Raw genomic sequence first — 25,025 nt, 5'->3', positions numbered from 1 at the left:
AGGTAGTGTGTCAGTGTAAGAAAGGGAAAGAAAGCAAGGTAAAGGGATACAGAGGAATGGGGTGTGGTTTTAGGTGGTATAGCCAAGCAGGCAGTTTCTAAGGAGGTGACCTTTAAGCAGAGCCTGTGTGAAATGAGAGCGAGTCACCGCCGAGAGGAGGGGGAGAGGGGAGAGCCAGACAGACGCCGGACGCTGGCCAGTGCTGACGCAGGCCCTTGGCTGGGCAGGCCAGGGGGAGTCATTATTACAGGAAGGCACATTTTGTGTAGCTTTGCCCGAAGAGAGAAGCTGTTTTCTGTCAGAGATGGAACATGTTAGCTGGTTGCCACGATGTCTTCATTTGTCCATCGCTGCCCCTCTGTGAGCAGGCAGCCATCAGGACAGAGAGAGTGGCATGCTGGACAGGCCAACTCTGACAAGGAGCAAGGTTAGAAGTGGGACCCATCCCACTCAAATGAGGTTGCCATGGTTATTGCCCCTGGGAGGGTCTGTGCCCCTGGGGGAGAAAGGTTTCCTAACACAATACAGAGAGACGGAGAGGCCTCAGAGTCTAACTTCACACATTTCAACATTTTGTTCGGAACCAATTCCAGATTCTGGAACAAAGCCTTCCTCCCTTTCTTTTTCCCTCCCTCTATTCACTTCTGCCTCCTTCCTTTCATTCCTCCTCCCTCCTTCTCTTCTCTTCCTCTGTCCTTCCCGTAGAGACACATAATTACATAAACCCCAACCTAATGTTTCCCTGCTTCTCTCCTTCTCTTGAATGGGTGGCTAGCTTTAATCCTTCAGTTCCCGAATGCTGACACCCTGACACTGGGAGGCATGGGGGCCAGCAGCCCATAACCTGCTGTGACTGTGGAGGTACAGGGATGGCGATATTCATTCGTATGCTTACTGACTTGCCATCTAACGCAATGCAGACTAAATCTCCTTTGAACAACCTCTTGTTTTTAGAGGAAACAAACTTTCCAAAGATGTGCTGCATCGAGTCCTGAGTGGAAGCACAGGGGAGCTGCAGGGAGTGCAGCCTTGGCAGTGTCAGGGTTCCCTGCAGCACCTTCTGTCCCTACTGCTGAGCAGCTCTCAGAGGGAGTGCTGCAGAGAGCTGCCCGCTGCCTGCTCAGGAAATCCTTTGCAAACTTCCCCAGTCACAGAGCATTAGAGCGGAGCCCAGTGAGTTACTGCCTGGCCTGCTATTTCTAGCCACTCCTCTCTTAAACAGACATATGTACACAAGAGCATTTCTAGACAGAACTACATTTCCTGTCACCTGTGGCTTCAAACAGCCTTTCATTATTAATCCTTTTAAAGAACATGACCTGCACCTGTTCAGACTTTAGCAGGATTACAAGTAGTTATTGGAAAAGAAGCGTGAAAAAGGTAGGAGCTCAGTTCTGTAGTACAAAAGTCTTGCATGGTGTCTGTCACCACGATATCTGCCACAGTCTCTCAGAATTCATGCTGCCTTGTGGATTACTACACAGCTCCCTGAATCTGGGTTAGGATACCTTTAAGGACACAGTAACATACTCTCGAAGAGTTGAAAATAGGAAGAAGAGGAATAATTGAACAATTGTATATTGCATAGACATATACTTTGTGAAATCCTCAAAGCTTCCTCTGCTGAACAGTTTTTTTTTAGATGGAGTCTTGCTCTGTTGCCCAGGCTGGAGTGCAGCGGCATGATCTTGGCTCACTGCAACCTCCGCCTCCTGGGTTCAAGCGATTCTCCTGCTTCAGTCTCCTGAATAGCTGGAATTACAGGTGCCCGCCACCATGCCCGGCTAATTTTTGTATTTTTAGTAGAAACAGGTTTCACCATGTTGGCTAGGCTTGTCTCGAACTCCTGGCCTCAAGTGATCCACCTGCCTCGGCCTCCCAAGTGTTGGGATTGCAGGCATGAGCCACACGCACCTGGCTTGCTGAACACTTGATGATAACAATCACTATTATTTCCTTAGCAGTATCAATTTCATCATCAGGCAGTAGTACATTTTCAAAAGATCTTAGCTCAATTAAAATAGTTGGGCTCCATTCCATTTTAATAATGTCTCTTTAAGACATTGAGTTTCTTCCAAATAACATAAATCAAGGTGACAAGATTTAGAAATAATAATCAATAAAATATGTCATTTAAAATGATCACAAAGTTTTTAAATTAGAAGCCAAGAGTGTGTTAATTATTCCTTTGAGAACGGCATAGGTTTGTTGCAACTTGTAAATTAGTTTAGAAGCTAAGAATCTTAGCTGCTCCTTGAATTGATTCCAGAATTACTGCAAACTGGGTATGGGGATGGGGCATATGAGAACTACTAAGGTTGGTACAAAATGTATCCATGATCTTAGCATTTGTGCCCTATGAAATGGCACCTGAGAGAACGACTTGAGTACAGGTAATTATAATCCTGGGAAGAAGGAGTTAGGAAGTAGGGAGAGACAGGGATGGAGGAAAAACCAATATAAGTGCATATAATTAAGGTACTTCATAATATGAGGTGTATTAGTTATCAATTGCTGCTGTAACAAATGACCACAAATGTAGTGGCTTACCACAACAAAAAAATTAGTAGCTTACAGTTCTTTAGGTCAGAAGTCCAACGTGGGTCTCACTGAGCTAAACATCTCAGCAAGGCTGTGTTCCACCTGGAGTCTCTAGGAGGGAATCCTTTCTCTTTTCTAGTTTCTAGAGGTTACCTGCATTCCTTAGCTTGCAGCCCATTTCTCCATCTTCAAAGCCAACAGCATCACATCTCTCTGAGCCTTTTTCTGTCATCACACGCTTTCTGATCACAGGTGGGAAAAATTATCTGCTTTGAAGGACTGATGTAATTAGATTGGGCCCACCTGGATAATCCAGGCTCCTCTCCCCAACTCAAGGTCTATAATCTAATCATATCTGCAAAGACCCCTTTACCATAAAAGATAACATAGTCACAGGTTCTGGGGTTAGGATGTGGACATCTTTGGGGGCCTTTAATCTGCCTGCAATGGAGGCAATGGGCAGTCAGCAGTCAGGGGAGTGGTCTCTTCTAATGGGGCTCTCAAGAGTATACAGAATCTCAGAATTGTCTACCTGAAGTAAAGAAGCCAGAGACGTTATCAGCTCCCATCCTCTGCTGGTTGAAGGTTCTTCCTGGAGATAACTTGCCTGCACCTCCAGGCTGTACTTGGCATTGAGCATCCTGGGCCCTGTCAGCACAGAGCAAGAAGAGCTGGCATGAAATTGTTCCCTACAGCTGTGCTGAGAACAGAGATGGGCCGAGAGGATGTGAAATAGGCAGGCTACAGGTATCTGCTACATCTATGACATGGCATCACTTAGGCATGGAGCTTGGATACTGGAGTTCAAACCCAAGGCCTGCCACTCACTGGGAAGCCTTCACAGGTGTTAGATCTTTCTGAAGCCTTGCCTTTTCCCATTTGTTAGGTGGGGAGACTTATATGGACTGCATGGAAAGTTGGGAGTATTAAATGTACTAACATTTGCAAAGCAGCTAGATGTATAAGGAGTGGTCAAAAAATAGCAGTAGGAATTTTTATCTCTAGATCCAAAGAAATATTTATTGGTTGCCAGGCAGTGGGGCTACATCTGTGAACAAGACCAGTAAGGTCCCTGCCTTCACTGAGGGGCTTCTTTTCCAGTGCTGGAAATCAGCAATTGACAAGTAAACAAAGAAATATACAAGGCCTTACAGATTATGGCTGCTGCAATGTAGGACATGAATAGAGTAGGGTGATATGATAGAAGGTGAAGAGACACGGGTATGGCATACGTGGTACAGTCCCCTCCACTCCTGTCCTCCCCTTCCTTTTCTTTTTTTTTTTTTTTTTGAGACAGAGTCTCACTCTGTCACCCAGACTGGAGTGCAGTGGTGCGATTTTGGCTTACTGCAACCTCTGCCTCCCAGGCTCAAGTAGTCCTCCTACCTCAGCCTCCCAAGTAGCTGGGACCACAGACTCATGCCACCACACCCAGCTATTTTTTTTTTTTTTGTATTTTTAGCAGAGACATGCTTTTGCCATGTTGCCTAGGCTGTTCTTGAACTCCTTAGCTCAAGTGATTCACCTGCCTTGGCCTCCCAAAATGCTGGGATTACAGCCACTGGACCCAGCTCCCCTTCTATTCTAGGAAGACCTAGTGTGTTCAGGTGGCATCTCGGGATTCCTGGATCATGAGAAGGTGGCTCCTACCCCAATTCTAGGGGTAAATCACAATTGGTCTAAATCAGTGTGATAATCCTATTCCCTTTGGTGAGTGACTGGCTTAAAAGGAGACAGGAAACCCAGTGAGATTCAAGGGGTAACCCCTGGGTGGGTGTAAGTGAGACTTCTGTTCCTGCCTGGTGAGGAGAAATCCTCTTACCTTTTCCCCCATTCTCTCTGCCTTAAACAAAATGAATGAGCCATCTGTCCTGGCAACAGCCTTTTTGAGATCATGAAAGAGCAAGCATGAAGATAAAAGTGGAACAGCGGGAAGCTCTGAAGGGCTGAGTCCCTGATGATGTCATTAAGCAGCTGAACCAGAGCCAGTAACTACCTCTCACAATGGCTCAGTAAGAAAAAGAAAGCTCTATATTTTAAATGCTATGGCTAGACTGGTTTTCTGTCACTTGCAGCTGAACACATTCTTAGCTCATATGGATTGTCCAAAGCCAGTGTTTAACTTGAGACCTGAAGGGTCAGCCATGAAAAGAGCCAAGGCAGAGTATTCAGGCAGAGGGAAGAAGAAGCGACATGATCTTACAAAAGCATTTAGAGTGGGTGAGAAGGAGGAAGGAGCTCAGGAGGCTGGGGGCTGTGTGGAGTGTGGGAGAGAAGTCTATCTAGGTGGTGGTCACCCCCTGCAGGGCCTTGACTTAAGGCCTTGACTTCCTGTCACCCAGGATGGAGTGCAGTAATGTGATCATGGCTCGCTGCAGCCTCAGCCACCCTGGCTCAAGCAATCCTCCTGCCTCAGCCTTCCAAGTACCTGGGACCACAGTTGCATGCCATGACACCTGGCTATACACAGTAGTTTTTAAGTAGGAGAGAAACATACTGAAATAGGAAATTGTAATGCCCACATTCTTTAATGTAGAATTGGAAACCTACAAGGCCTATAATTTTGAGAGGGCTAATAAAATTGAGTTGTTAAAAATTATGTTGAAAATGCTGAGAGAATTCATCACCACCAGGCCTGCCTTGCAGGAGCTCTTGAAGGAAGCACTACATATGGAAAGGAAACTCTGTTACCAGCCACTACAAAAGCATGCTGAAGTACAAAGACCAATGACACTATGAAGCAACTACATCAACAAGTCTGCAAAATAACCCGCTATCATGATGATGACCGAATCAAACTCACACATAACAATATTAGCCTTAAATGTAAACAGGCTAAGTGCCTCAACTAAAAGACAGAATGGCAAGCTAGATAAAGAGTCAAGACCCACTGGTGTGCTGTATTCAAGAGACCCACGTCACATGCAAAGACACATAGGCTCAAAATAAAAGGATGGAGGAAAATTTACCAAGCAAATGGAAAGCAGAAAAAAGCAGGGGTTGCAATACTAGTTTCCGAAAAAAACAACCTTTAAACCAACAAAGATTAAAAAAGACAAAGAAGGGCATTACATAATGGTAAAGTGTTCAATTCAACAAGAAGAGCTAACTATCCTAAATATATATGTACCCAATACAGGAGCACTCAGATTCATAAAACAAGTTCTTAGAGACCTACAAAGAGACTTAGACTCCCACACAATAATAGTGGGAGACTTTAACACCCCACTGTCAATATTGTACTGATCATCGAGATAGAAAATTTAACAAAGATATTCACGATTTGAACTCAGCTCTGGATCAAGTGGACCTGATAGATATATATAGAACTCTCCACCCCAAAACAACAGAATATATATTCTTCTTGGTGCCACATGGCACTTACTTTAAAATCAATCAATAATTGGATATAAAACATTCCTCAGCAAATGCAAAAGAACTGAAATCATAGCAAACACTCTCTCAGGCCATAGCACAATCAAATTAGAACTCAAGATTAAGAAACTCACTCAAAACCAGACAACTACATAGAAATTGAACAACCTGGTCCTGAATGCCTCGTGGGTAAATAATGAAATTAAGGCAGGAATCAAGAAGTTCTTTGAAACCAATGAGAGCAAGGAGACAATGTACCAGAATCTCTGGGATGCAGCTAAAGCAGTATTAAGAGAGAAAGTAAATGCCCACATCAAAAAGCTAGAAAGATCTCAAATCGACATCCTAACATCACAACTAAAAGAACTAGAGCGCCAAGAGCAAACAAACCCCAAAGCTAGAAGAAGACAAGAAATAACCACGATCAGAGTGGAATTGAAGGAAACAGAAGCATGAAAAAACCCTTAAAAAACTCAACAAATCAAGGAGCTAGTTTTTTGAAAAAAAAAAAAAAAAATACAATAGACCAGTAGGTAGACTAATAAAGAAGAAAAGAGAAAAGAATCAAATAGACAAAATAAAAAATGATAAAGGGGATATCACCACTGACCCCACAGAAATACAAACCATCAGAAAACACTGTAAACATCTCTATGCGAATAAACTAGAAAATCTAGAAGAAATGGATAAATTCCTGGATACATACACCGTCCCAAGACTGAACCAGGAAGAAGTTGAATCCTTGAATAGACCAATAACAATTTTTGAAATTGAGGCAGTGATAAATAGCCTAGCAACCAAAAAATGCTCAGGACCAGATGGATTTACAGCTGAATTCTACCAGAGGTACAAAGAGGAGCTGGTAGCATTTCTTCTGAAACTATCCCAAACAATTGAAAAGGAGGGATTCCTCCCTGACTCATTTTATGAGGCCAGCATCATCCTGATACCAAAACCTAGCAGAGTTGTTGTATCTCTGCCAAAAAGAAAACTTCAGGTCAATATCCCTGATGAACATTGAAGCAAAAATCCTCAAATACTGCCAAACTGAATTCAGCAGCACATCAAAAAGCTTATCCACCATGAACAAGTCGGCTTCAACCCCAGGATGCAAGGCTGGTTCAACATATGCAAATTGATAAGTGTAATTCATCACATAAACAGAACTAAAGAAAAAACCATATGATTATCTCAATAGATGCAGAAAAGGCCTTGAATAAAATTCAACATCCCTTCATGTTAAAAACTCTCAATAAACTACATATTGATGGAAAAGACCTCAAAATAATAAGCCATTTATGACAAGCCCACAGTCAATATCATACTGAATAGGCAAAAGCTGGAGATATTCCCCTTGAAAACTGCCACAAGACAAGGATGACCTCTCTCATGACTCCTATTCAACATAGTATTTGAAGTTCTGGCCAGGGCAATCAGGCAAGATAAAGAAATTAAGGGTATTCAAATAGGAAGAAAGAAAGTTAAACTGTCTCTGCAGATAACAAGATCCTATATCTCAAAAACCCCATTGTCTCAGCCCAAAAGCTTCTTAAGCTGATAAGCGACTTCAGCAAAGTCTCAGGATGCAAAATCAATGTGCAGAAATCACAAGCATTCCTATATACTAACAACAGACAAGCAGAGAGCCAAATCATGAATGAACTCTTATTCACAATTGCTACAAAGAGAATAAAATACTTAGGAATACAGCTAACAAGGGAACTGAAGGACCTCTTCAAGAAGAACTACAAACCACTGCTCAAGGAAATCAGAGAGGACACAAACAAATGGAAAAACATTCCATGCTCATGGAAAGGAAGAATCAATATCATGAAAATGGCCATACTGCCCAAAGTAACTTATAGATTCAATGCTATCCCCATTAAACTACCATTGACATTCTTCACAGAATTAGAAAAAAACTACTTTAAAATTCACATGGAACCAAAAAAGAGTCCATATAGCCAAGACAATCCTAAGCAAAAAGAACAAAGCTGGAGGCATGACACTGCCTGACTCCAAACAATACTACAAGGCTCCAGTAACCAAAACAGCCTGGTACCAGTACAAAAACAGACACATAGACCAATGGAACAGAATACAGAGCCCAGAAATAGGACTGCACATCTACAACCATCCGATCTTTGACAAATCTGACAAAAACAAGCAATGGGGAAAGGATCTCCTATTTAATAAATGATGCTAGGAGAACTGGCTAGCCATACGCAGAAAATTGAAACTGGACCCCTTCCTTACACTTTCTACAAAAATTAACCCAAGATGGATTAAAGACTTAAATGCAAAACCTGAACCTATAAAAATCCTAGAAGAAAACCTAGGCAATACCATTCAGGACATAGGCACAGGCAAAGATTTCATGATGAAGATGTCAAAAATAACTGCAACAAAAACAAAAATTGACAAATGGGAGCTATTTAAATTAAAGAGTTTCAGCACAGCAAAAGAAACTATCATCAGAGTGAACAGACAATCTACAGAATGGGAGAAAAATTTTGTAATCTATCCATCTGACAAAGTTCTAATATCCAGAATCTATAAGGAACTTAAACAAATATGCAAGAAAAAAACAAACAACCCCATTAAAAAGTGGGCAAAAAATATGAACAGACTCTTCTCAAAAGAAGACATTTATGCAGCCAACAAACGTGAAAAAAAGCTCATCATCACTGATCATTAGAGAAATGCAAATCAAAACCACAATGAGATACCATCTCACACCAGTCTGAATGGTGATTATTAAAAAGTCAAGAAACCACAGATGCTGGCAAGACTGCCCGATAAATAGGAACACTTTTACACTGTTTGAGGGAATGTAGATTAGTTCAACCATTGTGGAAAACGGTGTGGTGATTCCTCGAAAACCTAAAACCAGAAATACTATTTGACCCAGCAATCCCATTAGTGGGTATATACCCAAAGGAATATAAATCATTCTGTTATAAGGATACATGCATTCATATGTTCATTGCAGCACTATTCACAATAGCAAAGACCTGGAATGAACCCAAATGCACATCAATGATAGACTGGATAAAGCAAATGTGGTACATGTACACCAAGGACTACTATGCAGCCATAAAAAGGAATGAGATAATGTCCTTTACAAGGACACAGATGGAGTTAGAAGCCATTATTCTCAGCAAACTAATGCAGGAACAAAAAAACCAAATACCAAATGTTCTCACTTATAAGTGGGAGCTGAATAATGAGAACACATGGACACAGGGAGGGGAACAACAAACATGGGGGCCTGTTGCAGGTGGGGGTCAATGAAAGGGAGAGCATCAGGATAAATAGCTAATGCATGCTGGGCTTAATAACTAGGTGATGGGTTGATAGCTTCAGCAAACCACCATGGCACATGTTTACCTATGTAACAAACCTGCACATCTTGCACAAGTATCCTGGAACTTAATAAAATAAAATAAAATAAATGATGCTGAAGTCAGAGACTGCAGACCTCTAATAAGCACTTGTTAGCAAAGAACCTTGGGTATATGAGAGACTGTTGACTTCACTGTCATGGGGAGACAGGCTCTGAGCTATACAGCCTTTTACAGCTAATTGTTAAGGAGAAAGGCTGGGAATATTTATAGGACATTTGACTTGGAGACCCTTAGAATATAAATCCTAATCTTGTTGGGGTGAAGGCCTGTTGTGTCAGATTGAGACTTCTTCTGTACTTGTGAATTATAAAAATGTCTTGGCTGATTTATAAGAACTTAAAAAAAAAACACCCAGACTTTAAAAGTGTCATATTATCTCCTGTAGAATAAAAACCATCAATCCAAAAGCAACATACTAATTGATAGGCATAGAAAAAATTGTACTCAGCCTACTCTCTGTACCTCCTACGGGATTTGAATTCTTTTTATTTTTTTCCCAAGAAAGTATCAAGTCCTTGGTTTTTTTCCCTTCAGGCCTGATTGAAATAGATGACTAACACATTCATTGTAATAAGAGTCTCAAACATTTATTTCTCAATAAAAAATTTTCTTGAGAGACATGATCTGATGTGTTTAAAAAAAATCCCTTTGGCTGCAATGGGAAGAAAGATTTATAGGAGAGGCTAGAGATGATGCAGGGAGCCCAGTGAGGCAGCTATCACATGGCCCAGGAGAAAAATTGATGACCTGATTTGGGGAGTGACAGTGAAGACACAAACACGGGTACTGATTTGAGATGCACGCAGGAGGCAGAGCCGAAAGGACTGCCTGGAGGAATCAAAGATGACTCAGAGGGTTTTGTCTTGAGCAACGAGGTAGACAGTGAGACTCTTTAGTGAAATTGGGGTGTTCTGGAGATGAACAACTTTAGGTGAATTAACAGTTTGGATTTGGGCATACTCTGCTCCAGGTACCTAGTTGGTATCCAACTGGAGATACAAAGTAGGCATTTGGATGTGCATGAGTCTGGGGTTCACACAGAACAAAGCCTGTGTCTATAAAAGGGAGCTCAGGTGGTCCCCAAACCACTCCAATATTTACAGAATTAACACCACCCTCATTTACAGGTAAGGAGTAGTTTGATATTAAAAAGAATAATGCTAACCTATTTTTTGGATCTGCTATACTCTATCCTTTTTTGGAAGCCCTACATCTGCAAAATTTGGGTTAGGTGTTCCTATTGTAGAACCTGCCATTCTGTAGTCCCTAAGCGATCCTCCATCAATTACTTAGGTACAAATAATGGAAGCTAGTGCTGACAGTGGCTACCTGGGATCAACGTGGACAGCTAAGTCCTATTAACTGTGTGATTCAGATCATTGGAAGCTAGCTGTATCTTGGGTGACTAAAACTCCTTTGAAAAGCATGCCTTTGAAAGAAGATGTAGGTTCTGGGTGCTATTTTAGTACTTGGATTTTAAAGAGTTACATTGTGTTTTTGTGTCTGAGTACAGAAGTCTTGAAAAGCAAGAGAGGATTAGTAGGATCGCAGCTGAAGCCCTTAAGCTCACTCATGTGTTAGCTACTTTTCGTAAATGTGGTGTTGTAGGAAGAATGGATCCAGGAAATGCTCAATCCTGTGTGTGTCAGGATAGAACAGTGTGGGGCAAACAGGCCGAATAAAGTTATTTTGGTGATTAATTACTATTTTCAACCAAAGTCTTTGGCTTAATTGTCTGCCATAAGTATGCTAATTTGGCCAGCTGTCTCTAGGTAGCTAACTTTACCCCTAATTTAAAAGCTTTCGGCCAGGCGCAGTGGCTCACGCCTGTAATCCCAGCACTTTAGGAGGCCGAGGCGGGCAGATCACTTGAGACCAGGAGTTCATGACCAGCCTGGCCAACATGGTAAAACCCTGTTTCCACTAAAAATACAAAAATTAGTCAGGTGTGGTAGTATGTGCCTGTAATCTCAGCTACTTGGGAGGCTGAGGCCAGAGAATCACTGGAACCTGGGAGGCGGAGGTTGCAGTGAGCCGAGATCGTGCCACTGCACTCCAGCCTGGGAAACAGAGTGAGGCTCCATCTAAAAAAAAAAAAAAAAAAAGAAGCTTTCACCTATGGTGGACAAATGCTTTCTGAAGGAAGTAAGAATGCCAGCCTACCAGAGGGGAAGGATGACCATTTTCATCTGGTGTTCCCAACTTTTTCTAAACCCCTTTTGACGAATGTGCAAATCATTATCCCCCAGAGAGACTGACTTCTCCTTCTTCATCATCATCATGTTATCAAAACTAAGCAGGAGGCCAAGAGTGGTGGCTCACGCCTGTAATCTCAGCATTTTGGGAGGCCAAGGTGGGAGGATGGCTTGAGTCCATAAATTTGAGACCAGCCTGGACAACATAGCAAGACCCTGTCTCTACAATGAAAAAAAAAATTAGCTGGAGATGGTGACATACACCAGTAGCTCCAGCTACTCAGGAGGCTGAGGTGGGAGGATCGTGTGAGCCTGGGAAGTCAAGGCTGACATGAGCCATGATGGTGCCACTGCACTCCAGCTTGGGTGACAGCCAGACCCTGTCTCAAAAACAAATAAAAAACCAAGCAGGAAATGAATGGCTGCTATCTGCATCTTGGATAGAATTAGTGGGTAAGACTAGCAGTCCCTCTTCTTTCTCATGCTCTTGGAATATACCCCTAAAGGCCTTAATTTGTCTTTGAGAACACCAATACTAGTGATAAACAGGATGTGATGTTTCCATTTGTGGTTCTGCTTTTTTTGGTTCATATTAGTGCAGGGGCAACACTGGGCATGTGTATTAGAATGTGGGTCTGTTTTTTCTGGTATGGCGAGACCAACAGATCAGAAGACAATTGCCATTGAAAAGATACTCTGTGATACTCACATATTCCAAGAGAGGGGCCCACACCATTCCACAGGTGCCAAGTGGAGAAGTACCAGGGCCAGTCAGGCGGCAGAGGGAGTGAGGGGGAAACGTGGGCAAGAGTCTTTATCATGGTTTCTGCAGGAAGGAATGGCGCGAGGCAGGGTAAGCAGGTTTATGATTTGCTAGTTTGAATAATTTCACGGGAGTCTGGGACATAGGGGCTGCCTCTTGCTGTCTGCCATCTGTCCCTAGGGTGATTAGAGTGGGAGCACACGGTCCTGAGTGTAAGAGCTAATAGAAGTGGTGGCACCCGGGGTATGGGCTCTGGGTTGGGTGGCTTGCATTTGAAAGGTGCTCCCAAGCAAGTCATTTACTCTCTCTAGAAATTAGCTAACCCTGAGAAAGGCAGTTCCTCCAGGGTCAGCAAAGGCCCCAGACATCTAGGCATCAGGAACGCATTATTAACATAGGGTAATAGTTCCATAAGGACTGGCCCGGTAACTTGGGGCTTCCTCTCTCTTTTTTCCCCTGCTAAATGCAATAATCATACCCGATTCTCAAAGTAATTGTTGGGATTGAATGAGATGCGTAGGTAAGGGGTTAGCACAGTGCCTGGGACCTACCAAGTGCTGAATAAATGACACAAAGGTCTATTTGTGAGTGGCTGGAGCACGAGCGCTGCTCATGGAAGCTCCGAGAGTTGTTTCATGGCATGGCATGGAGAAGGGTAGGCATGCTCCTTCAATACCTGATTCTCCTAGGTGGAAAGCAGTTTTCATCTGTAGCCAGAGATTTCTTTTTTCTTTTTAATTAAACACCTTCAGGGGCACTTTGCACATAGGTGACCGTGTCATTCTTAGGGATCCATTGGTTGAACTGACTCAATTTTACCATGGGAAAACTTTGGACCCAGGAGAATAAATGGTTTTTGTAGTTTTCACCAAATAAATGAGGAGTTGCGCTTTTTCTGAAAATCTTTTCATGGATTAATTAGTGGATCAATTTCTCATTAAGCTTTAGTAGTAAAATACATGATGCTAATGAGGGCGAGGCTTGGAAATCTTTACATTTTACTTCATCTCCCACTTGTGCAATTCCTTTCTTTCCTTCCTGCCATGAATATTTATTATGCCCAAGGCACAGGGAGGAAGCAATTTGCATAAAAGAAATTAATGGAAGGAAAGAGGACAAAGCTCAGGGTGCCTCACATTGTCTTGCCACATCACCAGTATTTGCTTTTATTTTGGGTTTCTGTCCACTTTTATGAGTAAGTAAAAATACCAAGAGAAAGAAATGTACAGAGGGCATCTAGCTGAAGTCTGAGGCCAGAGAATGACTGCCCTGAAAAGTAATTAGTTTCCTCCGTTTTAAATTTCCCTTCCTCTGACCTGAGGGCTTTATTCAGCTTGTAATTATTCTGCAATTATTCTGCAGTGTCTTCCCACCAACGGGTGTTAGCTCTTGGATTTGTGTAATAATTGACAGCACAACAGTATCATTAGGACTTGAAATATCCACCCATTTGCTAACCCAGCTCCTCTTGGTCTGAGGTCACAAACAGGTCAGGTTCAGATGCAGAGAGATGCTCTGTAAAAGAGGCCATGATCTTTCCCAGCCTGGTCCCCAGTACTTCCCTTTCATGTACCCTCCAGCCAACTGAAACACTTGGATTTTTCAGCTTTCTCCCACCTCCACCATACAATTCCAACACATGTGGGTAACATGTGCTACGAGGTCAGAGGACCTGCATCGGAACTGTGGCAAATTGCTTAAGCTTTTGGAGGCTGAGCTTCTTGGGCTATAAGACGGGTGAATGGTACCCACAGTCAGATGTGTTTCTGAAAGAAATGACATCAGCGTGCCTATCCCTGTCTCTGGCCAAGCCTCCTACTGGCCTATGGAGGCTTCCCTCGGTAAGCACAAAAGACGTTGCAGGCAAATGCACCCTCTTCTGTATGAGGCAGAGCTTTGACTCAAATCCCTAGAAGACTTCTACCATGGAAATGGGAGCTGGGCCCTGTGTGAGTGTCAAGGAGTCTTCTGCTTTTTTTTATCTTAGGGCTAGAGTTGGGCCAGGCAATTTGGTTTTTCGTCAGGTTAGAAAACCTGCCCAAGATGATAGCATCCATGTGTAACAGGGCCCAGGCCCTAAGCCCACGTCTGCTGATCCCAAAACCTAGTTCCTTCCTCTCCCTCTCCATTTTATACTGATGGGCATGGAATCCAAAGGGACCACTTTGGTGCCTGTCAGATTAGTGAGAACTCAAAAACAAAACAAAACAAAACAAAGACAAATGGCAGCAAGGAAACCCAAAACAACAGCAAAACAGAACAGCTGCAGCTGACCCTGGAGAAGATGCCCTGGGGGCTTCCTGGCTTTCCTGCCCTTTGTGGTAGAGCATGGCAGATGGGCCACCCTGACTTGGTTTGATCCTCAGTTATTGCAGCACCCACGCAACTCTGCTCCTCAGTCCCTCACCAAAGACTCCCCTTCTGTGGCAGAAACCAGCCACAGTGGGATGAGACAGGGTGGGGTCCAGCGTGCACCATTCCTTGCTGCAGGAGTCCCTGGTGAAATAAGGAGAGAGCCAGTGGGGTGTGGCTTAGTGGTGTTGGACCCATGGGGTGTGGCTTAATGGTGCTGACCCAGTAGGCGTGCCTTAGTGGTGCTGCACCAGTAGGGTGTGGCTTAATGACACTAGCAGGAGCCTCATGATTATGCACGTGGAGTGGCAGGGTCAGCGATGAGAGATCCGGCAAGTTGGCTAGCCCAGCCTCCTTCCCAACAGTCTCTGCCCACACCCAACATTGACAGTACCAGCTCTCAGGAGAATGCCCTGGTGGCAGCACCCACAAGCTCTGTGGTCACAGGCTTTCCCTGCCCCATAAGTGAAAGCAGAAGTTTTTAATGTGTGACAGTTTCTAGCAACTGGGCAAGTACTTGTGAATAATGCCTGCAGCAGGCAGCAAGTCATGGTCGGATCAGAGGAGGGCTCGGGGCCAGCTTCCCCTTCCCTGAACCAAGGTAAGGGTTAGCCTTGGTGAGGGTCAAAGGCGAGAAGAGCCACGACGGGGATGGTGTGAATGGCGATGCATTAGACAGGCCCTGGGAGGGGTTATTATCCCAGTGGCTTCAACCACATCCTGTACTAGGCAACCAGCCGCGAAGATGACTGGCAAGGTCAAAAGCAGCTGATTTATTCGGAGGCCCTGGATGGCATCCCTCCTCTGAGGCAAGGAGACAATTTAGTGCTTCTCTGCCTTCTGCGGTTTAAATGTAACTGCGAAGGACACATTTGGGACACAAGAGTATTTGAGAATACTCTTTCTCCCTGGTCACACGTCTCATTTGCTATTCTACCCGGCAACCCCTTCCATTCTGCCACTACTCTTATCTGGAACACCTGCTCTTTGTTGCCAGTTGGGAATGCCGTGTGTGTGTGTGTGTGTGTGTGTGTGTGTGTGTGTGTGTGTGTACAATCTGCTTAATTCTGATACTGTTTCCTTCCCTCCTTCCTGGAGGGGCTCTGCTAGTGTAATGAGCGGCACACACCGCAGTCAGGCTGAAGCACCCACCACCCCACAGGGACACGCATGCTGCTTAGCTTAGCAAGGCTCCTCACTGTGATGCTCGGTGTGGTCCTCTGAGTCCAGGGGATCTATGTGTCCAGACAGCCTTCCCCATCTACCTAAAATGATAAAGAGTCCTTTAACTCAGAACTTTGTAGAAATTCCAAAGATTTTGTTGAAAAGGACACTTAAAAATGAAAGCTATATACATTTACCATAAAGATATGTGTATAAAACAAAATCCAGAAGTTTCAGTGGTCATCTTTTTTTTTTTTTTTTTTTTGAGATGGCGTCTCAGTCCTGTCATGCAGGCTAGAGTGCAGTGGCGCAATCTCGGCTCACTGCAGCCTCCACCTCCTGGGTTCAAGCAATTCTCCTTCCTCAGCCTCCTGAGTAGCTGGGATTACAGGCGTGCACCACCATGCCCTGCTAATTTTTGTATTTTTAGTAGAGATGGGGTTTCACCATGTTGGCCAGGCTGGTCTCAAACTCCTGACCTCAGGTGATCCACCCACCTCGGCCACCCAAAGTGCTAGGATTACAGGCATGAGCCACGAAGTCTGGCCTTTTTTGAGACAGAGTTTCAAAGACCTCAAGCGATCTCCCAGCCTCGGCCTCCCAAAGTGCTGGGATTACAGGAGTGAGCCACTGCGCCTGGCCTGGTCAGCTCTTATACACTTCCAGGTGTTTCTCACCAGGGAACTGGAAAGGACTCTCCCCTGGACACAGCTAAGATGAGGGCTTCCCAATCCTGGCTCTTCATTAGAATCACCTGGGCTGCTTTAACGATCATGAATACCGGTCCCACCTGAGATCAACTCTGTGGGGCAGGGATACACACACCTGTATTTTAAATGATTCTCAGATGCTTCTGCTGCAAGGGCAGGTGAGAGCCCTTGGATGAGATGAGCCAACCAGGCTGTGAAATGAAGACAGTAAGTAACTCAGCTTTTGGCACCTGGAAAATGGAAATAGAAGAAAAAAAATGAAATAGAATCCATAAGCTTTATTTGCTATCCGTCAGCCCACCTAACTGTTAATTATGTGAATCAGTGCCACTCAAAACCTATCTAAAACTATAACCCATGATATGTCCTCAGTTTCCTTCAGTAGCCACTGTCTGTGTACCTGGCCACTGGCCCTCACACTGCCCATTGACATTTTGCCCACTCTTCTCAAGCCTTCTCCCCCAGACAACCTTATCTCCTAATTCACTAGGAAAATAGAGGCCCCCAAATTCCTCACCTGTACACAATGCTATCTCTCTCTACCTACAGTCACCTCCCCTCCTCTAGGCTCAGGGGAAGAGGGGCTCCCTCACCTTTCTTCAAGGTCACTCCCTCCAAGAGTCCTCCAAGTCCATTTCGTACCCCCTCACCTCTTAAGTAACTAGGCTACTTTCCCTCCGCTCTTCCTTTTTAGCCTCTCCCTATAAACTATGTCTTTCCCAGCATACAAAACATTCTATTCTGCTTTCTTAAATCAAAACAAAACAAAGCAATCCATCACAATCACAGGTCCTCCAAGTTCTCCTTTTCGTTACAACTAAGCTTCTTGGACGAGTAATCGACATGATCTGCTAACATCTTCTTACTTCCCATTCACTGTCTTCAGTCTATTGTAATCTGACTTCTGGCCCCATTGTAGCAGGACAAGCTGCAGACAAAACCTCTCAGACACCAAGTTATAGAAGGAAGGGCTTTATTCAGCTGGGAGCATCGGCAAGCTACTGCCTTAAAATCCAAGCTCTCTGAGTGCACAATTTCTGTCCGTTTTAAGGGCTCACAACTCTAAGGATTTCACATGAAAGGGTCGTGATTGATTTGAGCAAGCAAGGGGTACGTGACAGGGGCTGCATGCACCAGTGGTCAGAGAGAAACAGAACAGGGCAGGGAGTTTCACAATGTTCTTCTATATAGTGTCTGGAATCTATGAATAACGTCGGTTTCTAAGTAATGAGTTGATTTTTAACTACTGGGTTTAGGCCAGGCAGTCCCAGGCCTGGTTTCAGACCTGGTGCCAGGCTACCTGTCTTTGGTTTTACTTCCTTGTTGTTTTCTTAAAACAGGTGATGAGTATAAAACAATGTAAAACAATATGAGAGGGTCTCTCTCTTCTCTCACCATCACTCCACTAAAATTGCCCTTATCAAAGATACCAACTGGCTCTTTCTTGCTAAGTCCAGGGCGCCACAGTAGATAGCAGGGGTCAGCACGTTCCCGCAAGGACCTGGCTCCTGCACAGCCCTGCCCTGCAGCATCATCTCCTTACAAGCACTTGCCCCCTTGCGTTTCCCGCTCATACTACCAGAGGTTCTCTCCAGTTCCCCTAAGCCACGCCCTCTTTCCTCTCTGTGCCTTTGCTTGTGCTCTTCCCTCTGCCTATAATGCTCCTTTCCACATTCTTCATTCCTGAATTACACACGTCTTGGCTCAGGTACTTCCCTGTTCTCTTTGGAAGTAAAGAGTTATTTCTAACTGAGATGGGAGAGGAAAAAAAATGGCTTCCACCACTAGGCAGCACCATGGCCTCCCTGACACTTCCTGTGCAACACCAATATATGTCTCTCGGCTGTAGCAGCTCAGGAGGTTCGTGCTGCTTGGCATTCTACCAGAAAGGCTATGTTGTTGGCTCCTCACTTAAGGGCAGATTCTCTATTAGATCTGGATGCTAGTAATAGGATCATTTTCTAGGGACTCCTACGTGAAATGTGAAGTTCTATTTAATGCAAGTCCTTGTTCCTGTACTACCATATTTCTCACATTTGCCTGATTATGAAAATCACCTGGTGTTTTTACTGAAAATGCAGATCTCCATGCCACTGCACTCCAGTCTGAGAAACAGAGCACGACTCTATCTCAAAGAAAATAAAAAACAAAAAAGAAAAGAAAATGCACTTCTCTGGGCCCCACCCGTACCTGGGGACTCAAAATCACCAGGGCAAGGTCTCATCCTTATGCGTCACATGTGTTTTGAGATCTCATTATCTCCTGGGAGGTAGGTCTGTGAGTTATGGCTGGCAAAGCCAATTACCTGCCAATTACCTCTTGAAAGAGCAACACTGTGCTTGCTGAACTGGAGAAACTGGGGCAGTTGAGCAACATCTGAGATCAAGGCAAAACAAAATGCTTGGTAAACTTCCCCTCATGAATGAGTTCTTGGCTGGTACTCCTTATTTTTTCCAGGGTGGGATTTCTTCAAATGAAATATTAGCTTTTTGCACAAGGTACACAGGGGAAGGGAGAGTCGAGTTTTGTGGGTCCTGGTAGCACTCTTCTATCTCACAGTGCTGTCATGGAATCCCAACACTGTGGCTCAAATTTCAGGGCATCTGGTTGAGTGGGGTCATTAGCCCTCATAGAGAGGTTGAGCATAGGGCTCCATCTCCAGGTCACTGAAAGTTTATGATGTGGACTTGGATATCCCCCTCATTGCTTCATTTGCTCAGGGATCCTAGTGACATCTTGATGAAAAGGCAGGATTTTAAGTATGTATTTTCTCTTGTCCCTACCAAGTGAAACCATATGGCCCTCAGCCACCAGGGATAGAATATGTGTTGGAAGATAAAGCAGGATTCACTTATCCAAGTTGGGGTCAAGAAACGGAAGCTGAGGTAAAGAAGGGAGATGGTAGCCTCTGTTTTTAGGGACATCTGCACACAATGAACTATTATTAAAGCACCAGACTTATCCTGGTCAGTGCTTCTCTCAGAGGGACACAGGCCACCAGGCTTCCTGTTTCTTACACCTAACCTGACTTGAGGGAACTCTTTTTTTTTTTTTTAAGAGAGTTTTGCCCTGTTGCTTAGGCTAGAGTACAAGTGGCACAACTGTGGCTCACTACAGCCTCGAACTCCTGGGCTCGAGGGATCCTTCTGCCTCAGCCTCCCAAGTAGCTGAGATTACAGGTGGGAGCCACCGCACTTGGTCTTGGGGCACATTTTATTTCCAACTTAAAATAACATTATATGTATATGTCACATATTAATAATATATAATACACATAGCAAACAATGCTATATGAACACCCTTATGGTTGCGTTGTTGCTCATTTTTTTTTTTTTTTAAGACAGAGTCTCACTCTGTCACCCAGGCTGGAGTGCACTGGCACGATGTTGGCTCACTGCAACCTCCGCCTCCAGGGTTCAAACAATTCTCCCTACTTCAGCCTCCAGAGTAACTGGGATTACAGTTGTGCACCACCACGCTTGGCTAATTTTTGTATTTTTAGTAGAGACGGGGTTTAGCCATGTTGGCCAGGCTGGTCTTGAACTCCTAACCTCAGGTGATCTTCCTGCCTCAGCTTCCCAAAGTGCTGGGATTACAGGCGTGAGCCACCATGCCCAGCCCATATCTTTCTTAATTAACTAGGACAAATTCCTAGAAGTAGAATGCACATTTTATTTTTTTCCTTTGACTTTTTCCTTCAACTTTTAATTTAAATTCCAGGGACCATGTGCAGGATAGAACGCACATTTTAAAATTTCAATATCTATTCCCAAATTGCCACTTTCCTGCCCCAAAGTGATACCAATATACAATCCTATTGCTTACTTATAGATTAAACAACCTTTGTCAATTTTATAGACAAACAACATATTTCATATTTTACATTTATTTGATTTCTAATTAGATTGAAGATAGGCCTCATATGCTTAGGGGAAATTTGTATTTCTTCTTTTTAAATTATCCTGTCCTTTACCATTTTATTATTGGGGCGTTTATATATTTTTAGAATTAATCTGCAAGAGCTCTTAATCTGTAAGATTATGCTTTCTCTGTTATATGTTGAAATATTTTTCCAGTGCTCTATTTGAATTTCATTGCATTTCTTGCCATCTAGAAATTTAATATTCTTATGTGATCATATTTACTAATTTTTTCCTTATAATTTCCTTATTTGGTGCCATGTTTAGAAAACCATTCCTCAACCTAAAGTATATAAATAATTTTCCTAATGTTTTCTTCCAGCACTTGATGGTTGATTTCACTTGCGTCTTCAATTCATCTGGAATTAATTTGGGTAGAAGATGCAGGATGAGGAGCCATCTTTAATGTTTTAAATGGTTAGCCAGTTACTCAACTTCAAGGGGACATATTATTACCTTGGATCAAAAAAAGTAAAACGAGATAATTTTAGTCTGCCTCCTCCAAGATAAAAAAAGCCAAAGAGGAGTATGGGCTGCAAAATCAAGAAACGGAAGAGGCTAATTCCAAAAAATGGAAGCTGAAGTTGCCAGAAGTGAATGGCTGTGCATTAGACCTCCCGCTCCTCTTTCTCCTTCACGGTTAGAAAGAGGTATGGCAGCCTGCACTTGGCCACAAACCTTTACCAGGCAGTGAAGATACAGGCATTAGGAGACTTGATTCCTTTACTTACTTTGACACACAGGTAGCATGATGCTACCTTAGAATTTAGATGATAATTCCTCTTCCCTTTTCTTCTCATGCATTGATTGAAAATATATGTTAAATTTATTTACAAACTGTGAAGTGCTATTCAAATATGAAATATCATTAGTACCAATGAATATTTTTATTCAGAAGATATTCTCCATGGGTAATCCAGTCAAAATTCACATCACAGCATGAGTATTAAATAATCAGTCAAAACGCATCCTCATGGAGCAAAGGATTTCTTGATATTGGTTGACACAATGGGCATAGTAGTCAATATTCCTTGTTTTTGTGGAAAGCAAGAACTAGTCATATTACAAATATAATATTGTCAAAACCTAGGACAAGATTTCCTTCCACTCTTTGGAGGGTGTCTAAGCTTGGGTTCCCTTGGAGCAGACTCTGAGCAGGGATTTGAGTGCAGGGAATTTATGTGGGAGGGGAAGGAAAGACCAATAATAGGAGGAGGGGATGAGGGAGGGAGACAGGGAAGGTAACGCAGTGGAGGAAGAAATGTTCCCAAGCCAGATCCTGCTGTGGGTGACTGGCGTGTAATCCTGCTGGAGAAACTCTGGGATATGGGGGAAAATGCAGGTTCCAAGGGGTGTGGGAGCTAGCCCCAGACTCCTGAGAGCCATCGCTGGTGAATTGCACTTATGACATTAATCCTCTGCACAGCTGATCTGCTGCACAGGTAAACAATGCTGGCTTCAGCAGCCAAAGAAATGCTGGGGCTGGCACTTGGAAGGCACGGTGGCAGGCCCTCAAGTGGTCAGGGTGAAGTGGGTGCTGGCAGCATCTTCTACAGAGGTTTCTCCTTCCCCTCCCCCACCACTTAGAGCCAAGGTCTTGCTCTGTCACCCAGGCTGGAGTACAGTGGTACAAACACAGCTCACTGCAGCCTCAAACTCCTGGGTTCAAGCAATCCTCCCACCTCAGCCTCCTGAGTAGCTAGGACTACAGGCATGCACAACCACACCTGGCTAATTTGTTTTCTCTTATAGAGACAGGGTCTTGCTATGTTGCCTAGGCTGGTCTGAAACTCCTAACCTCAGGAGATCCTCCTACCTTGACTTTCCAGAATGCTGGGATTACAGGCATGAGCCACCACACCCAGTCCCAGAGGTTTCTCCTTAATTTGAAATACATCTTACTTATGTACACAGCAATGCTATAAAACAGGGGAACATTTACTTTCTCCATTGTTTCCTCAGAATGGCAAATCAGGAAAAGTGATAAACATACGCCACATGTAGAATAGGAAACTTCTTTATTAGGTCTTTGGCTTTTTGATATTTGAATATCCAAATATTTAAATCCCCAAACATGCCTAGGAATAACTAAAGCCACAAGGAAATATTCAACTTTTGATACTTCCACTCCATGTTTTTACAGTGTTGTTTACAGTAGTTATATACGTATATATATTTTATATCAAATACATATAGTAGTACTTATAGTAGCAATATTACTACTATAAACACTAAAAACAGAGTGAAAATATCAAAAGTTGAATATAGTTTATAGTAATATATATTATGATATATATTCACATTTATAGTAATATATCATATATATATTTGATAGAGTTTCTTGCACTGTTGCCCAGGCTGGCGTGCAGTGGTGTGATCATAGCTCACTGCAGTCTTGAACTCATGGACTCAAGAGATCCTTTCACCTCAGCTTCCCGAGCAGCTGGGACTACAGGTGGGTGCCACCATTTCCAGCTAATTAGTTTATTTTGGTAGAGATGGAGTCTTGCTGTGTGGCCTAGGCTGGTCTTGAACTCCTGGCCTCAAGGAATCCTCTCACCTCAGCCTTCTAGAGTACTGGGATTACAGGTGTGAGCCAGCGTGATCAGCCAATAGTAATAATATTAACAATGATATTCTCATAACATTTTCACATCTGCCATTTCATTTAACTCTCAAAGACGCCTTATGAAGCAAGGGAGGTAATTTCTGTCCCTCAGACTTCTAGGAAATTTTAAATGCCCTGACAGAAAGCTTACATGCTTAAACCGCTGCTGAAATTACAGGCCCAAGGGAATAAGGGGTGGCTCAGATTCAAGAGACTTCCAAGAGCAATAGCTCTTCTCCAAAGTGGGGCGGGGGGTGGTGGGGCTTTCCTCTCATTGTGGGAAAGTGGGAAGAGATAGTTTATAGGGAATTAAGGAATAGGAGAAAAGCCCCCCTGGGAGCTGGGCTTAGGCAGAAGCTGTCCCAGTAGCAGCTGGTCTTTGGCCCAGGAAGTGCCCCTGATGTCCTAGGATGCATTTCATCCTCCGGCAAAACCCCTCCTCCCCCACTAAGGACACTGCACTTCTGGGGAAAACACGGATGTTTGGGATTTTCTTCTCCCTTGACAGCACTGCAGTTGAATACTAGCTATGCTCAATCACCTGCTTTCCAGAATATAACCTTTATGTCTAAGGAAGCATCTTTCCTGCAGGAATAGTAAATACCTTCCGAGATTTGCCTTTCGAATGGACACCATGCCAAGCTGCAGCTCCTCTACACAGCTCCATGCTAACTGTTTAGAAATGCATGTTCCCTGAATGTGAAACGATTAAAGTTAGTGGTTAATATGCAAAAACCTTTTGAGCAAGTGATGATTTAATCAGTAAGTGTGTGCCGCTGTGTGACCTGTGTGCATTCACAAGACTCAAGTGCTGCGGAAAGTTCCGGCCCTCTGCCCTCTGAAACTCCCAATTCTCATTTTATCAAGGGCTCAATGTAGAGTAAAATAAACCACACATTCAAAATGTATGGGGAAAGAAACCTTCTGGAAATGGAAAGCTATACTTTATATACTGGGGTCATACAAGTCTTTACGAGCGAGGCAGAAAAGACATTTCCAGTCAATAGCATTCACCATCTCAGGCCCTTGTCCCTCTACTTGGAGAATTATGTTCCTTGCCCTGAGGATGATTAACAAGGATATCCCGATTTCATCTCTGCTTTCTATTCCCAGCCACGCAGACATTGTGCTGGAATTTCTATGCTGAAGAATTAAGCTATATTGTTTGGCAAAAGAAGAAACTGAAAACAAGAAATCCATCCCTTTCTACCACTGCTATTATATCATCCACGTTTAAAAAAAAAAGTTTGTATGTAGTTATATACAACAAGAAGTTTCTGCTTCGGATTTCTCTGTTAGGCAGGGTGGTGGGAGGGATGGGGTCTCGAGTTTTTCCCAAGTGAAATCCTGGAAATCCTGCCTGAGAGAATCCTTATGAAAGTTTCACTCACAATGAAAGCAAACTTCCAAGGTGGAAGAGGGTGAAGCCGGCTGGCTGGACCGATCACTGAGGCCCAGCGCTGCAAAGAGAGCTCAGCACATGATTCCAACCCTTTCTGGGAGCACGGCCCAGGCTTGGCACCGGTTTGGTGTTCTTGAGTGTGACGCATTCTGCAAACCTGGCTGCGTCCATGGCCCAGCTCCAGTTCTGCAGGGCTCATCATCAGGCTGCCCCCTCTCCTAAGGTGTTTTGCAGGATCACCCATCAGAGCTAAACACCCACCAGCTGACCACCCGTTCCAGGTGATGGGATTTTGGCTCAGATCAGCCTGGATCATGGTGGACCTCTACAAGCTGGCTTGCATAAATGTAAACGTCTGCTGCCCATCTTGAAGACCATCGGCAAGCTTTGGTGGGTTCATATTCAGTGGCATTAGGGATTAAAGCAAACTTAAAATGATTCTGAGTATAAACAGATACAGATATAAACTTTTGGGGGAACAATTTGGTAATAGCTAATAACAATCGTTAAAATGTTTATATCCTTTGACCTGATAGTGTTAGTTCTAAGAATTTACCTTAAGAAAATAAATACATTTATATCCCATGA

The 25,025-nt window shown here is 43.6% G+C and overlaps 1 long non-coding RNA gene across 1 annotated transcript; it reads left to right on the top strand.

Moving 5' to 3' along the window:
• The first annotated feature begins 256 nt into the window (after window positions 1-256).
• LOC134738487 (uncharacterized) lies at window positions 257-25,025 on the top strand. The gene is made up of 4 exons (XR_010124218.1): window positions 257-427; window positions 18,589-18,776; window positions 22,785-22,882; window positions 24,149-25,025. It is a non-coding gene; the product is annotated as an uncharacterized LOC134738487 (long non-coding RNA).

The sequence above is a fragment of the Pongo pygmaeus genome, chromosome 17, assembly GCF_028885625.2.
Source record: "Pongo pygmaeus isolate AG05252 chromosome 17, NHGRI_mPonPyg2-v2.0_pri, whole genome shotgun sequence".
NCBI classification, from domain to species: Eukaryota; Metazoa; Chordata; class Mammalia; order Primates; family Hominidae; genus Pongo; species Pongo pygmaeus.
The sequence above is the reverse complement of the archived record's forward strand: the minus strand, read 5'-3'. Positions and strand labels throughout refer to the sequence as shown.